General features: G+C 42.2%; 1 protein-coding gene across 23 annotated transcripts in view; it reads left to right on the top strand.

Moving 5' to 3' along the window:
• The window catches only part of LOC116243858 (uncharacterized), a 654,784-nt gene that overhangs the window by 251,793 nt on the left and 389,487 nt on the right, over positions 1-13,504 (top strand). The gene's annotated exons all lie outside the window — the stretch shown is intronic.

Raw genomic sequence — 13,504 nt, 5'->3', positions numbered from 1 at the left:
AGTGGGCATTTATTGTGCCCGGATACCTACTTGGAGTAGCTTCTGGTTTCAGAGCAATCATTTCATGTTTAATGGGGGCTGTCAGGTCCTTGCCCACGCACTGCCATGGAGCCTGGGCAGCGATTGTCAGCTGAGCCTGGGGTTTTCTGTAACACAGCCCTGAATGCTGTTGGGAAACAAGGGATCCCAGTGGGCCAGCTCTTCAGAGCTGCAGCTGTGTACAAAGCCTGGTAATTACCAGCACAGTGTGATATCTTTGCTATTGTTTGCAAGTACAGTTCCTGCAGGTGACATTTGCAAGCAGTAGTGGTGTATGTGCGTGTGTACCGAACAGGAGAGCTTCGTGCTTCAGCTTTATGCAGATGTGGTCTCATCCTAGAAAGTTTAAACACAGAGTCATTTGAGCACTAGGATGTGCTTTTCTGTGGTCGTCTGTCTTGATTTGTGTTGTCATGAAATGAGCCTATCAGTTCCTGAGTTTCTTTAATGACACAGAAAGAAACTTCCCATGTGATGTTCTTTTTTTTTTTTTCCTGAATTGGTGAGAAATGTTGATGTTTGGACATTGCTGTTTTTCTGCTGTGATCTTCAGTTAAGAGCAATTCTTAAGTGAGAGGATTGCTGCTTTTTTGCCAGAGAGCTGAAAGCCCACGTTATTGGGGATCATTTCCGCATCGGTGTCTAAGAGGAAGTGAACTTGTAAGAAAGAGAGAAGTGGAAGTTATTAATCTGTGATTTAAGATGTGTCACTAGCTGGGTCAGACTGTTGAATCACTTGATAGATCCAAACCGAAGTGTGATGCTGTGAAAGTGTTTGAAAGACCAAAAAAAAGCCCCACCAAAATTTGAAAGATCTTCAGAGATTTCCACGCGTTGAATAATCAGTCATCAGTTCTGTTTCCAGAATGGCTCATGGAATGCATCTGAGAGCGTGGTCTCTCTTCTAATTAAATTCTCATCTTTGCCCAAGTGGTTGGAAGGGCAACTGTCTTAAACCTTTGAACTTTATTTGTAATACAAAGCTTCAATTAGATAAAAGGCAATAATTAGCAAATTTTTTATCTTTGGGCATAATTAAATCTTTAAGGAAGGACATCTTAATCAATGACTTGTAATGACAAGTTCATAAATTAATTAATTCTTCCAATGAATGTCTGGCAGAAATCAATGAGTGTTAAAAGAGATTTGGGAGGAGGGGACATGGCTGTAGAAACACTGTATCTCAATTACATTTGGTTTAAAGATTCTCATCTATTAAGTATTAGCTTGTTCAAAAGATGATCTATTATTTAAAGGGAGATCATTAAAATATTAACCTCTAATATTGTAGAGCCTTTTTGTTGAACTTCCATCTTTACATGTACGTGTATTTCCCCACAGTTTACGATGGTGTAGGTTCTTATCCAAAATTCGTTTGATGATGTTGAGTCTTATTACTGAAACCAGAAGATGTGTAAGCAGACTTGCTGTGTGCAGCCTCGCTCACCTCTCTGGTGAAAACTGGCACAATTAAGCAGAACATGCTTCAATATTCTTGCTTGAGGGCTCCTACGTTCTTTGGTCGTTTACCACTTTGTGCTGCAGGAAAGTGTGTAACCATTAAATGAAGGTTCTCTTTTAGTATAAGAATAGTAAGGAGAAACAAAGTGAAGTTGCAGTAGGGTTACCAAGAAGGACTTGGGGCTGCTGGTGGCTGGAAGCTGACTGTGAGCCAGCAGTGTGCCCTGGCGGCCCAGAAAGCTGCCTCTGTCCTGCAGACCCTTTCCACAACAAGCAGCAAGAAGCTGGATGCAGGTGTGTGGAGAGAAAGTGCTCCCATCTCTCTTCTAGACTGGGGAATGACAAACTGTTGTTAGTTTTACACTGCCCAACAGGATTAGTGAAATAACTACAGTTTCCTATAACGTCTCAATAAGCCGCATTACAAACTTATTTCCTTTTTGAGCAGTGAAGATATGCAGCTTCTAGAAGGATCGGTTCTTTTTGTTGTGTGGGGCACCGAACATCAGATAAATGGTGGAAATGTTAGCAATTTCTGACTTGAAACTCGTTAAAGTGCACAACAGATGGAAAGTTCTGTTTGGGTTATGAGTGTCCAGATCTGTCAGCGATTAGAAGAAGGGCAACATATGCTGGTAGCTGGTCCTGATAACTATCTTCAGATCAGCGAGACAGGCTTCCCGTCTCAGAGCCCAGCAGCCTGTGCTGACAGGGACTATCTGCTGCTCCTCACACCTTGTACAGATCAGTTGCTATCCATTATAGCTCAGAGCATCTTTGGACAGATCTGTTCACAACCTGGATGTTCGCTGTTCTTCGGAAGGGTGATAGGAATCTAAACCTCTTGCCTCTTCAGATATATTCTCCCTTCTGAGCTGTCATCCAGGTTGTCAAAACTTATCCTTAACAAGTTTCAGCTCTAAAGGTCCTCTTATCAGCACCACAACATTCCTGTCCTTCCCATTACAGCTTGTCAATGAGATCCTTTGAGTATTTAGTTTGAAGCAGCCCAGGAATCTTTTGCTAAATTCCTTCACAAGAATTTAAATAGTCCTAATGACCATATTACCTTACAGGCTTTTAAACACTTCACCAGCTGCTTGAGTCATTGCGTTATAAATTGTAAGCCTTCCCGCAGCAATCTCAGCATTTGTTTGGGAGTTAAATATTAACAGATTTTTCCCCTCTATCTGACAGTAGGCTCCTGCACCTGCCCAATTCCCCACAGGGTTTGTTAGAAGCGAACGCTGCTTTCTTCTCAGGTATTCTAGGATTTGTTCTCTGGCTGTGCTTTGCGTGAGGGCAGTTTGAAGAGGACTTGGAGTGATGTCTGGAGCTCTGGCAAATACCATTTCTTTGTGCTGTGTCTCCTGGTTGGTGAAGGAACTCCCAACTGCATTGGTAAATGGTGGCTGAGCAGTGGATTTGGCACAATGTGGTGCAATGTGTTCACCGGGGTGCCCTTTGCAAGGCTTTATTCTACATTACTGCTTGTGATTTTCAGCTTCTGGAACTTCAGATCATTCAAGAAGAGAGAGAAAAGAAGCAAAGAAAGTATAGAAGCAAGGTGGTAGTACATATCTGCTGAATATTAGAAACAATGTGGTTAGGTCACATTAATACGATGGGCAAAGCTTAGGTATTTGTCTCTCAAAGGCAAAGAGGGACTGCCTCCTACACATATTTCAAAATGAATCTCAAGTATATTTTTATCACTTACAATGATTTCCATCAGAGAATAATAAAGAGATTCGATGCCTAGGGTACTTACTGTCCTGTGATGTCTACTGTAGCAGCTATTTTAAGTGTAGGAAATACCCTAGTAGAAGCAGTTTGCTGGTGTGCTGATCTGGTTGATTCTTATCAGAGCATTCTCTGTAAAATAATAATTGGAAGATATGACAATAGAGATGTTTGATTAAACTTCGGCATCTGATAAACTTGATCAGAGTTGAGCAGATCACTTCAAAAAGAGTGGTTTTTTTTAATAATAAAAATACATACCCTAAACTTCATTTCTAACATTTGCTTTTGATACTACCTTTTATTTTACAACCCTTGCTAAATATTGTAGTTAATAAATGGAAATTACATGTAGTGAATCATGTCTGTACTTTTTATGGCATAATATTTAAGTGGCTATAGATCTCGTATTTTTAAGTAGGTATTTAAGTTATTAACAGATAAGCTTACTAGTCACCTCCTTTTCCCATACCTCCATCCTTCCCTTCTCTAATCTCTTCCCCCAGTTTCCCCTGTCAAAGATCTGAAAACTGCTTTGCTTGTGTTGTGGCATGGCACAGCCACCCCCCAACCAGATTTCTTGTTTCTGGCAATACAGTTGTAGCTACAGGCTTTATCAGGGAAGAAACTGCGAAGTATATGGCTCATTCCTTCCCCCTCAGCATGTGCTATTCTGTCCTTAATCCAGAGTTCTTGATGATTCTTTCCACTGTGTTGTTCTCCTGTCTTTTTTGTTCTCCTGAGTTCCTGTATGCACAGCCCTGTTGGATTCATCTGCGCCCGTGTCACTTCACTTGGGGTCTGTCCAACATACAATACTACCTTTCTTGCTTATTTACATACTTTGCTGAAGCATTGACTCTACAATATTTTTACAAGCTCCTATTCAGCAGAATTCTCAAAGAGATTCCAGTTGGATCCCAAGTAAAGCTCATCCCATTCACTCTTCTGGGATTTGTGAGCATGTGATGTACTCCAACAGTACATTTTAAAATGCCTGCAATTTTGTTGAGATTCCTCTGTGATGGCAGTGTTATCTCTTATTTCTTTCTCAATTTTATCTGGTCATGTATATTTGTATATAATGATTCTGTTTTCACCACGTGCTTTCTACAGTGCTCAGTCTTCTCATCTGTTCTGTTTTTCTGAAGAAAATGCCATTCTCCTTAAGCAAGTCTGCAATTCTTAAATCTTCTCACTTTAGCTTTCCAGTCCCAAAGCTCCCATGGCAGCAGTCCTTATTAGAACAGTCCTAGAATGTGACATGACTGGCAATATGGTTGGCTTTTTCTTTCCAGCAGGGCAGTTACTAAGTCACTCTGCTATAAGAACTCTTACCTGAACGCCTCCAAAACATACAGCAACATATTGTGGGTATACAAGATGCCTTGCTTGGTGTGGCTGTTTAAATTTCATCTGTCAAAGGCAGTGTTTCACAACAAAATTTCACTGATTCCTTGTAATGCTCCTGGTTTCCCAGGTGTTGGTATTATGCTGAGGGATTGATTTGTTACTAGACTTGGATCCTGCTTGCAATTGCCATCCCAGTAAGTTATGAAGCTGAAAGAATTTGAAACAATCCTCCTCTTAAGTTTCCTCTTTAAACACAAACAAACACTTATCTGACCATTGGCCTTCTTTTGGTCTTAAAGTCTCCTTTCACTGTCTTTAATTCTCAGTCCATAATAACTTCAAGACACTCTTGTTTTTTTAGGTTTGCTTTTATTTTTTAATTATTATTTGTTTTAATTTTAGACCAAGTATCTCCAACCATGCAGTCGGGGCTCAGGGACAGCTAAGCGCTGAGCGTAAGTGTAAGCGATACAGTCACAGCTCCAGCGGCATCATCTCCGATGAACGTCAGGGAGTTACTTTTCTGCCAAGTCTTAACTGAGGACTCAGTTTTCATTTGTGAACACAAGGCTCTGGGGCTTCTCAGGGACGTTCTGTGCTTTCATTTTCATTTGCCTGGGATGGGAAATCAGCACTGCTTGGAAAGGGTGGCATATTTAACATCCCTGCCTGTTACGCTGGTGCCAACGCATGGGAGTCAGCTTAAATATATTCTCCTCCTAATTACTGATGGACTGGTGCTAAATGTTTATTTTGGCTTAAAGGGACACTGCTGAGATGGTAATCACAAGATGATTTTGTTTCAAATTTTCCGTTCAGTGCATAGTTTTCTGGCTGGCTTACTTGGCTCTGTGTTTCAACAGCTATATGTATCTAGGCACGATTATCCAGTGGTCTGTATAGAAGTAACAATATTGCCTTTACTCATTTGTAATGTGCATTTACAAATGAGAGTGTAACTTAAGCAGTTCCTTGCAGCTGTTACCAAAAATGCTCTGAGCTAGAAAAAAGGTTGAAAAGCTGTAAAAACAATGTATGTACTTCTTGTTGTTTAGTGGTTTGCTTGCTCGCTTTTTTATGCAGGCTACTTTCTGGCTTTAAGTATTCCTTCTGCTTTTGTTTCTTAGTGCAGTGATGCTGAGCACTAGCATCTAGAAGGCATGAGTGCAGTGTGTTGACTTCTTTATTAAGGGATTATAAAACGACAGTGCATTTTTCTAGTAGAGCAGAGCTAGTGATCAGCGGGATGTGCTGTGTTCTGGTGCTCTGCCATGGCCCTCTGCGTTACTACTCCACCTCCTGGCCTCGCCACATAGTAGGATCTTAGGCTGGTACGTCACTCTTAAAGGCAGAAGAGAAGCTGCCCTGTTAATATTCTCTAACATGGAGAAATTGTGTTTCTTGTGGTGAGTTTGTCTTTATCTCAGAGCCTTTAGAAGAGGGACGTGTAGGGTAGGTGGCAGTGGTGCCCTTCTGAGACTGGTAGAGTGGCAGTTCAATGAACAATTGATTTCAAGAACTCTTTTTTTCCTTTTTTTGTCTTTGATTATATTCAACTGTTAGTTGTGTCCTTGGTCATTTGGCAGTCTTTCTGGTTTGTTTCTGGTAGGAAAAAAAAAAAAAGAGCTTGTGGGAGGAGGTGATTTGACAAGTGGAAAAAGTCTGTCTTGTCTTTTCTTTCACAAAGAACGTATCCATTCTCACTCCTGAGACAGCTAGCAATCCCAATCATCCTCTTCTGTGCAAGTGATGCTATGGCTACCACATGGCAGATCTATAATTGTGAGCTGATGATTGTGCAACACCAACTGGGAGGCAAAAATGAGGTTAGGCATATCTGAATCTGAGGGATGTGGTACAGAGATGCAATTTTCACATTACCTTGTAGCTGAGGAAGTGAGACAGTGTCCTTTTGGGGAGCTGGCTACATGAAAAAATGCTGCCACTCACTTTCCAAGTAACAAAGATAACAAAATGAGAATTGGGACACTAAAAGGCAAACCAGCAACAACTCAGATGTAAGTGGTGATGCTGTGATGGGAGAACAGGGAGCCCACATCATTGGCACTTGGGTCAGCTGAGCCATCCTGCATTGGAAGGAGATTTTGTGGGTAAATTTTCATAAAACTTGATGGCTCTAAGCTCTCGTATTATTAAAATTGGAATTTATAAACAATGGGAGTTGCTGGAATACCTGTAATTTCAGGACCTATAAACCTGAGCATCTGCATCTCTGACTTTGTGGCCTCAAGCCAGACATAGATGCAATTACTGAAGTGGGTCCAGCAATTCATTTCTCAGGTATGAAATATGGGTCAAAGTTTGGATAGGGGATCATTAGTGTAAAACTTACATTTGACACTGCTGTATATCCTAGTCTAAATGTTGGAATTTGGCTCAAATATACTGTAACTCTATCAATAATATATAAACACTTAGGATTTGATCTGGTGATACAGCTGTAGTACTGTAAGCTAAAATCCTGCTAATGGGACTTCTGCCACTGGCTTCAGTGGAGCCAGAAAGTATTTCCTCACCATTCCACATGATAATTAGAGCTGGCTACAAAGTCAGTGCTCTGTGTTAAACCTGGGGGCCTACAATAAAGCCAATTGTGTGTTTGTGGCTCTTATTACTCTGGAGTGTGTGTATCCCAGATGCCAGGACAGAGAGGGCTCAGCGCAAAGGATCGGGCAGTAGGCAGCTTTTCCTTAACCCTTGTCTGGATTTGCAGACAGGAGCAAGGGGAGAAGGGAAGGGGGCAGGATCTTGGGGAAGGCTGAGCTGCAGGTGGGTTGCAGCCAAGTTGACCTGCCTAGGAGTGTGTCCAGACCTTTTGGGGTCAGGCAGGCTGCTGGAGAAACCTGTGTTTTGGGTTTATATCTGGTCCCAGGAGATTGGCAGTGCCTTTGATGTTGTCCTTCACTATCAGTGCTGTGTGCAGATAATGGCTGAATGAGTGCGTGTAAGAAGCTGGTGGTGCTGCAAGAACAGCTTGAACTTGGATGAGCTGTCATTTAGGTAGCATTGTGAGCTCTGCACCTCACTTCCCTGCACTTTCTTTCAGGACTTGTCTTTAGCAGTGACTCCTGCAGTTAAATGCACTAAGCTGAGCTACTTTTCATATTTGTTGTCACTTTTTGAAAGCATTAAGACCGTGGCTTTTTTCTTTTCTTTCTTTCTTTTTTTTTTCCCCTCAACAAAGTAGCTAGAGATGTGAAAATCAATGATGGAAACAGTTAATAGGCTTCAGGGCAATCAGAAGGCTTTGGCTTCTACTGCAAAATATTAACGGCTGTAATTTGACCTCTTAGCCAATTAATTTTGGCCAGTGTAAAATTCCATACACTAAATCTGTTTACGATACTTCACTATTCTAGGCATCTGACACTGTGCCAAGACCTTAATATGTCTCTGTGAGCAGAGGTCAAGTCATGGCCTTAAAATGAAGACTTGAAATACAAGCTGTGCGTGGGTGGGTAGCCTGGTGTCCCTAAGGGACTTATGAGTTCCTTTTCTATTGCTGTACGATCTGAAACTCTGGTCACTGGTCTCTGTATTACCTTCTTGTATTTCTTAATAAAAATAAATCCATTTTGCAGTTTAGAAATGACCTCCCTTTTTCACAGTTTATCCGGACTGTTATATTTTTCACACATGGCTTTCATTGTGTAATGCCTGCAGTTATCTGTTGTCTGCGTCGTACATCTGTTCGAAAACTCATCTTTGTTGGGTTTCCTCCACAAGTCTGAGCTATATCCATCTTGTACTTTGGAGTGAGTGAAACAGTCGCATCCTGGTCGTTCTGCTGGTGCTTCCCAGTCATTTAACACTTCATTTTTCTGCCTTTGGGTTTGAACTTCACTCCAGTTTGCAGAGGGAGTAGTACTGATTGCTGCATGGAAGTGTATTAACTATACTCAGGTTCCAATGAGTTTTGGTTATTTCTGCATCCATACCAACCTGAGTAAAGCCTGATGGGATTCCTTCAGTTGATGCAGAGCTGTGCATGCTGGTGGGGCTGTGCAGCAGGTGAGCAGCACCCCAATATCTGTGCCATGTGTGGCACTGCATTGCCAGCCTGCTGGTCGTGTGGCTGGGCAGAAAAGTTCTGAACTGCATCTGGTTCTGTTACAGCTGTCTGACTCCTGGACGGTGAGCTGGACTGCGGCTTTATTTTATGTCATAATGAAAGAAGCAGCTTTGAGATACTCTATGCTTCTCATGTACATGTTGGCACGTTCTGAACAGTTTTTTTTTGTGTGGATTGAAGCACTCTGTACAGTGAGTTAAAGATGTGCCAAGTAGTCTGAAAATAGCGAAAGAATGAAGTATCTGTTGTTCCACAGGCATAGATGTGTTAGTAATCATGTGCCTGAGCCCTTGAGAAACTTCTGCAGAAGGAAACAAAGCCTAATGAAATGATGTATGAATCAATGTCCAAAATGTTTAAATCTCCAGATAACAGCATCAAAATGTTTTCTTTTTACTGCTCTCTGGATCATCTTCTCAAGCGCTTGAATATATAACGTGCTGAAAAGGAAGGGCAGTCCAGTTGGAGCCACTTGCTGCAGAACACACTTTAGGATTAACTCGGGCACAGGGGCAGCAGCTGCTGCTCATCTCCTGCCCACGGTGAGTGTGCCCAGGCTGTGGCAGGGCAGGAGGTGCAGCCTGAGCCCTATGGTGCCCGATGCAAGCACTGCTGTCACCACCACTCCTGCCCATCTGGGTCTGTCACACTTCTGTCTGTTGGCAGTCATAGAAGGCTATTTGGGAGGCTGCTTAAAAAAGGCCTTCGAAAGCTTATAAGTGAGGAATGCCAGTAATAGAGCATCCCAACTAGTGCTAGGAAGTTGAAGATCTTTTGAGGCCAAATCTTTGATTTGCTTAAAGCTGATTTATATTGAATTGAGCAGCTTGCCAGAAGTCCAGTCCTTGGCTGAAAGGGCTTTTTTGGGGAGGAGAGAAGAGCAACGAGACCAAAATTTAAAAAGCACCAGAACAAATTGCTATAGTCATTTCCATTTTGAATTTACTTAGCCATTAAAACAAATGAGATTGTCTTTATCTGTGATATATAGTTCCCAGCTGATGTAAAGGGTATGAAAATAGTTAATGGCTTAAAGGAAAAAAAAAAAAAAACAACCCCAGAGTTTATATTATCTCGAGATTGTCTTTGGAAAGCTGTTCCCCAGGTACTGACAGGTGGTGCTGAATTTTGCAAACCTTGTGCACTTGAAAGAATAAGATTCTGAAAAGGAAATAAATCAGAAAAGCTCATGCAGCAAAGGTTTCTTCATGAAGTGGCAGAAGCGAGTCCAATTCCCAGCTGGAGCTTTTGGATGGTGGTACCCTGTCTGAGGGACACCTGAAGTCATCTCAGTGCAGTGACAGAAAAATGGGGCTGCATAGTGTGAATGGTGACCGAACTGAAGCTGGATGACCTGCAGCAGGGATCCCAGGGGAAGTTACAGCTATAGGAAGCCTGACCGCTCCAGGTGTTGCTTTCTAACATGTCATGCTGGAGAGCACTGCTCAGTGCTCTGTTTGGGATGGACAGGAGGAGCCCTGCGTTACAGTGATGTTCAGGGACAAGAGAGTGCTGAGGGTTTGTCCTATCAGGAAGGTTGCTCCCACCTGTTATAATGTGCTTCACTTAGAATGGGTGCTACACGCAAGTAAAAACTATGTGAAGTGTGGGGCTGTACCCCTATTTCAGAATAGGACTTAATCAGATTTTTTTATATGATGAGGACAGGGGAAAGAAAGAGAGAAACAGCACTGGGGATACGTGCTGCTCTCATTCAAATACTTAAAGTTTCTTCAGTTCTAGGGAAGAAAACCGGATTTTCCTAAATTGTTGGACCAACAACTACTGTTTTTTCTCCCAGTGTAGAAGTGTTTTCGAACGGGCCACCAGATGGTAGTGTTTCCTTTGTAATTAGAGCTGTAACACCGGCACAGCTACTTGTTTGGCATAGGTCACTCAAGGACTGCTCAGTACGTAGCAGGAGGAGAAGATTTGCGAGGAAGGAGTCCTGTTAGTGAAATGAGCTACGAAGGAGTGGGAAATGTGTCGGTAACCTTCAGCCAAGTGAGGCGGAGAGGCGCTGGGTGCAGCAGGGGTTGGTGTGCCTTGTGTTAGGGATAAGCTGCCTGCCTGGGGTGGTAGAAATATCACAGGTGCTTAAAGCAAAAAGCCACAAGGCAAGCTGAAAATACTGGATCTTGTGCAAGAGCAGAAGTTACTGTTCAACTACAGTGCTTTTCACAGGGGTCAGACACGCTTTTGTTGTTTAAATGGGATGCACAGTGTCCCTTCCTGCAGGAGTCTGTTGGCAGGTGGGTAGAGCGCTGAGGGCTGATTTAGCAGGTCGAGGTTACGTGGTGGTGTTCGGTCGTGGGCAGATCCCTTCACGGTGTGTGCCGTGGGTCCTTCCTCAGGTGAGGACAAGGTTACAGATACAAGGTTATCAAGTTCTTAGAGGGTTAGATTTCAGCTGCGCAGGGCTCTCATCAGTGACTGTCTTAAATAATCTGAGGGCTGCTCCGAAAGTAATGCCTCATGTTTTATTCTGTTGGCCCACAACACCAGGGGTGGATGTTGGGGGTACAGCAGATGAGGCTGTTCCTTCCCAGCAATACTCCATTCCATTTTGTTGCCGTGTGACAGATGGCAGCAGAGGGGCAGGCAGACAAAATGGTGTCTGACATGGAAGTGTGTATGAAGCAAAGGTGTGCTACTGAATTCCTCTGTGCAGAAAAAAACTCCACGCAATAGCATTCATCAGCACTTGCTGAATGTTTATGGAGACCAAACAGCCAATGAAAGAGGGACTGCATGGGCAGCTTTTTTCCTAGAAACAGCCCTGCTATAGCAGCTGTGAAACAGTGGGTCACCTCCAACTGTGCAGATTGTTACAAGTGTGGCATGCAGGCTCCTGTATGTTATGAAAATGCAGAGCTAATGGTGGTGACTGTTGAAAAATAGCATCTGAGAATTTGCCATATGAAATAGTATTATTGTGCTCTTTGTAGCTCTTGTACTTTCCATGGAAGTAAATAGGAGGCATTGGTTTTGAAGCAACTGAAAGATCAGTTTGCCTAAATGGCTTGAAAGGCCTCGTGTTATTCAGCATCAGGATTAGAAAAGCTGTGAAATGTCACGCTGTGCAGCTGAGTGGTTTCAGGGGTGTGCAGGAAAGTGGTTTTGCAGGCAGTCCTGCCTGGGAGCTGCACACCTGGGCTGCTGGGTACAGCTCCGGGCAGAGGCTGATGGAGAAATGCTGCACAACCCTACTGGGAATATTCAATGGGCTTTTAAATGAAGTAGCCCAGGTCTGTGTGCTTACTGCTTTTGTTTTTGCCTTGTTGGAATATTCTAGCAAACAACCTTAGTTTTAGGAAATTTACGTATGCAAGGAAGAAAAACTCTGACTATTAGTGATATTTCTAATTTACAGTCCCTGGGGAGTTACAGTGGAATATATCTGTGTGTTGATGCGATCACTCAATCAGAAGAGGAGTGGCTGTTATCCCAACCTGTCTTAACATCTGGGTTTGAAAATTCCAAATGGATATTTTAAAATAAACTGCTCAACCAGTGAGCTTCAATTGAAAACAATCTTTGCAAAACTACATTGTGGGTGCAATCAGAAGGACTTTGTTTTTTTCCCATATAAAAGCCTGGGTTTCAGATTATTTATCCAAAATTGGAAGGAAAAATAAAATATAAGCATCTCTAATTTAAATAGATTTTTCTGTTAATGCCAGTTCTATGAGAATAATAATAAAAATAATAAATGTGGGGAGAAAAAGTGCTAAAAGCCTTTCACTCAAGTTGTTAGTGTCTGTGTTGGCAATTTCTCTATGTGCAGTGTGGGTGTCAGTGAATCTGGGTCCCAATTCTCAGTGGGGAGAACCCACACTACGTGCTTCTGTGCCTCCTGCCTCTGAATTCCCGGCTCCCCTGCCCTGCTCTTTGCCTGACCAGCAACTGCAACACGTAGATTTTTCTGTGCCGTGTTTTTAAGGTGAATGTAGTATAAAATCTGTATCACAGCATTAAAATAGTCTCCTTTAAGTGCAACGTATGCTTGCAAAGTCGTGTTGCCCATCTAGACCGAGTCTCGACCTTGGGGCTGAATGCTGCAGACCCCTGTGAAAGCAAACCAACAAGTGTCTGGCAAAGAGAGATGAAGAAGTGAGCAGATAAACTCACAGTGCAAGCGTGCGTTACAGCTGAGCTCACTGAGCTCTCTGTGGCTCTTTTATTATGTTCCAGATATGCTGTGTGATGTAGCACTTTGTGCATCATTTTTAACCACTGAAAAATGAGTTGATTTGCTGGGTGGGTATAAAAAAACATGCCAAACAGAGAGCTGATCCTACTACCAAATGAGAAAAATTGGTTTTGAGTGTATCTGCTTTTAATAACATTTTATTAGGAATGTATTTTTGTTGTGTGGAAAGAGTCAGTTTTCAAGCTGCAAGAGGCTCCTATAGAATTTTGCTGAGATAACTAAAGGCCTTTTTTTTTTTTTTAATTGCAACATGCCTCCTCTTCAATTAATTATTTTTATTTTCTCATGGTGTGTGCATGCCATTCCTCACAGTTATAAGCCTTTGTCAGTATCTACCTCGTAGAGCTTTATCAATCACTTGTTGGTTACATGTCATAGAGTAAGTTTCAACTGAGTATTAAAACACTGTAATAGTGCTACAGTGTTACTTTGGATGATTTTTGGTTTTATACTTTAACTCAAATATTAGCTAGGAGAATTGAAGACATCATGTCAGTGCCAAATTTAAAAAATTATTTGTATAGTTCAAGTTTTGTTTAATTAATGTGTATCATTTTCAATTGGGCAACCAAGCCATGTGAGTCCTTGGGTGAAGAAAAGAT

This window comes from Phasianus colchicus, chromosome 13, assembly GCF_987193195.1.
Source record: "Phasianus colchicus chromosome 13, bPhaCol1.hap1.1, whole genome shotgun sequence".
Classification (NCBI taxonomy): Eukaryota; Metazoa; Chordata; class Aves; order Galliformes; family Phasianidae; genus Phasianus; species Phasianus colchicus.
The sequence above is the reverse complement of the archived record's forward strand: the minus strand, read 5'-3'. Positions and strand labels throughout refer to the sequence as shown.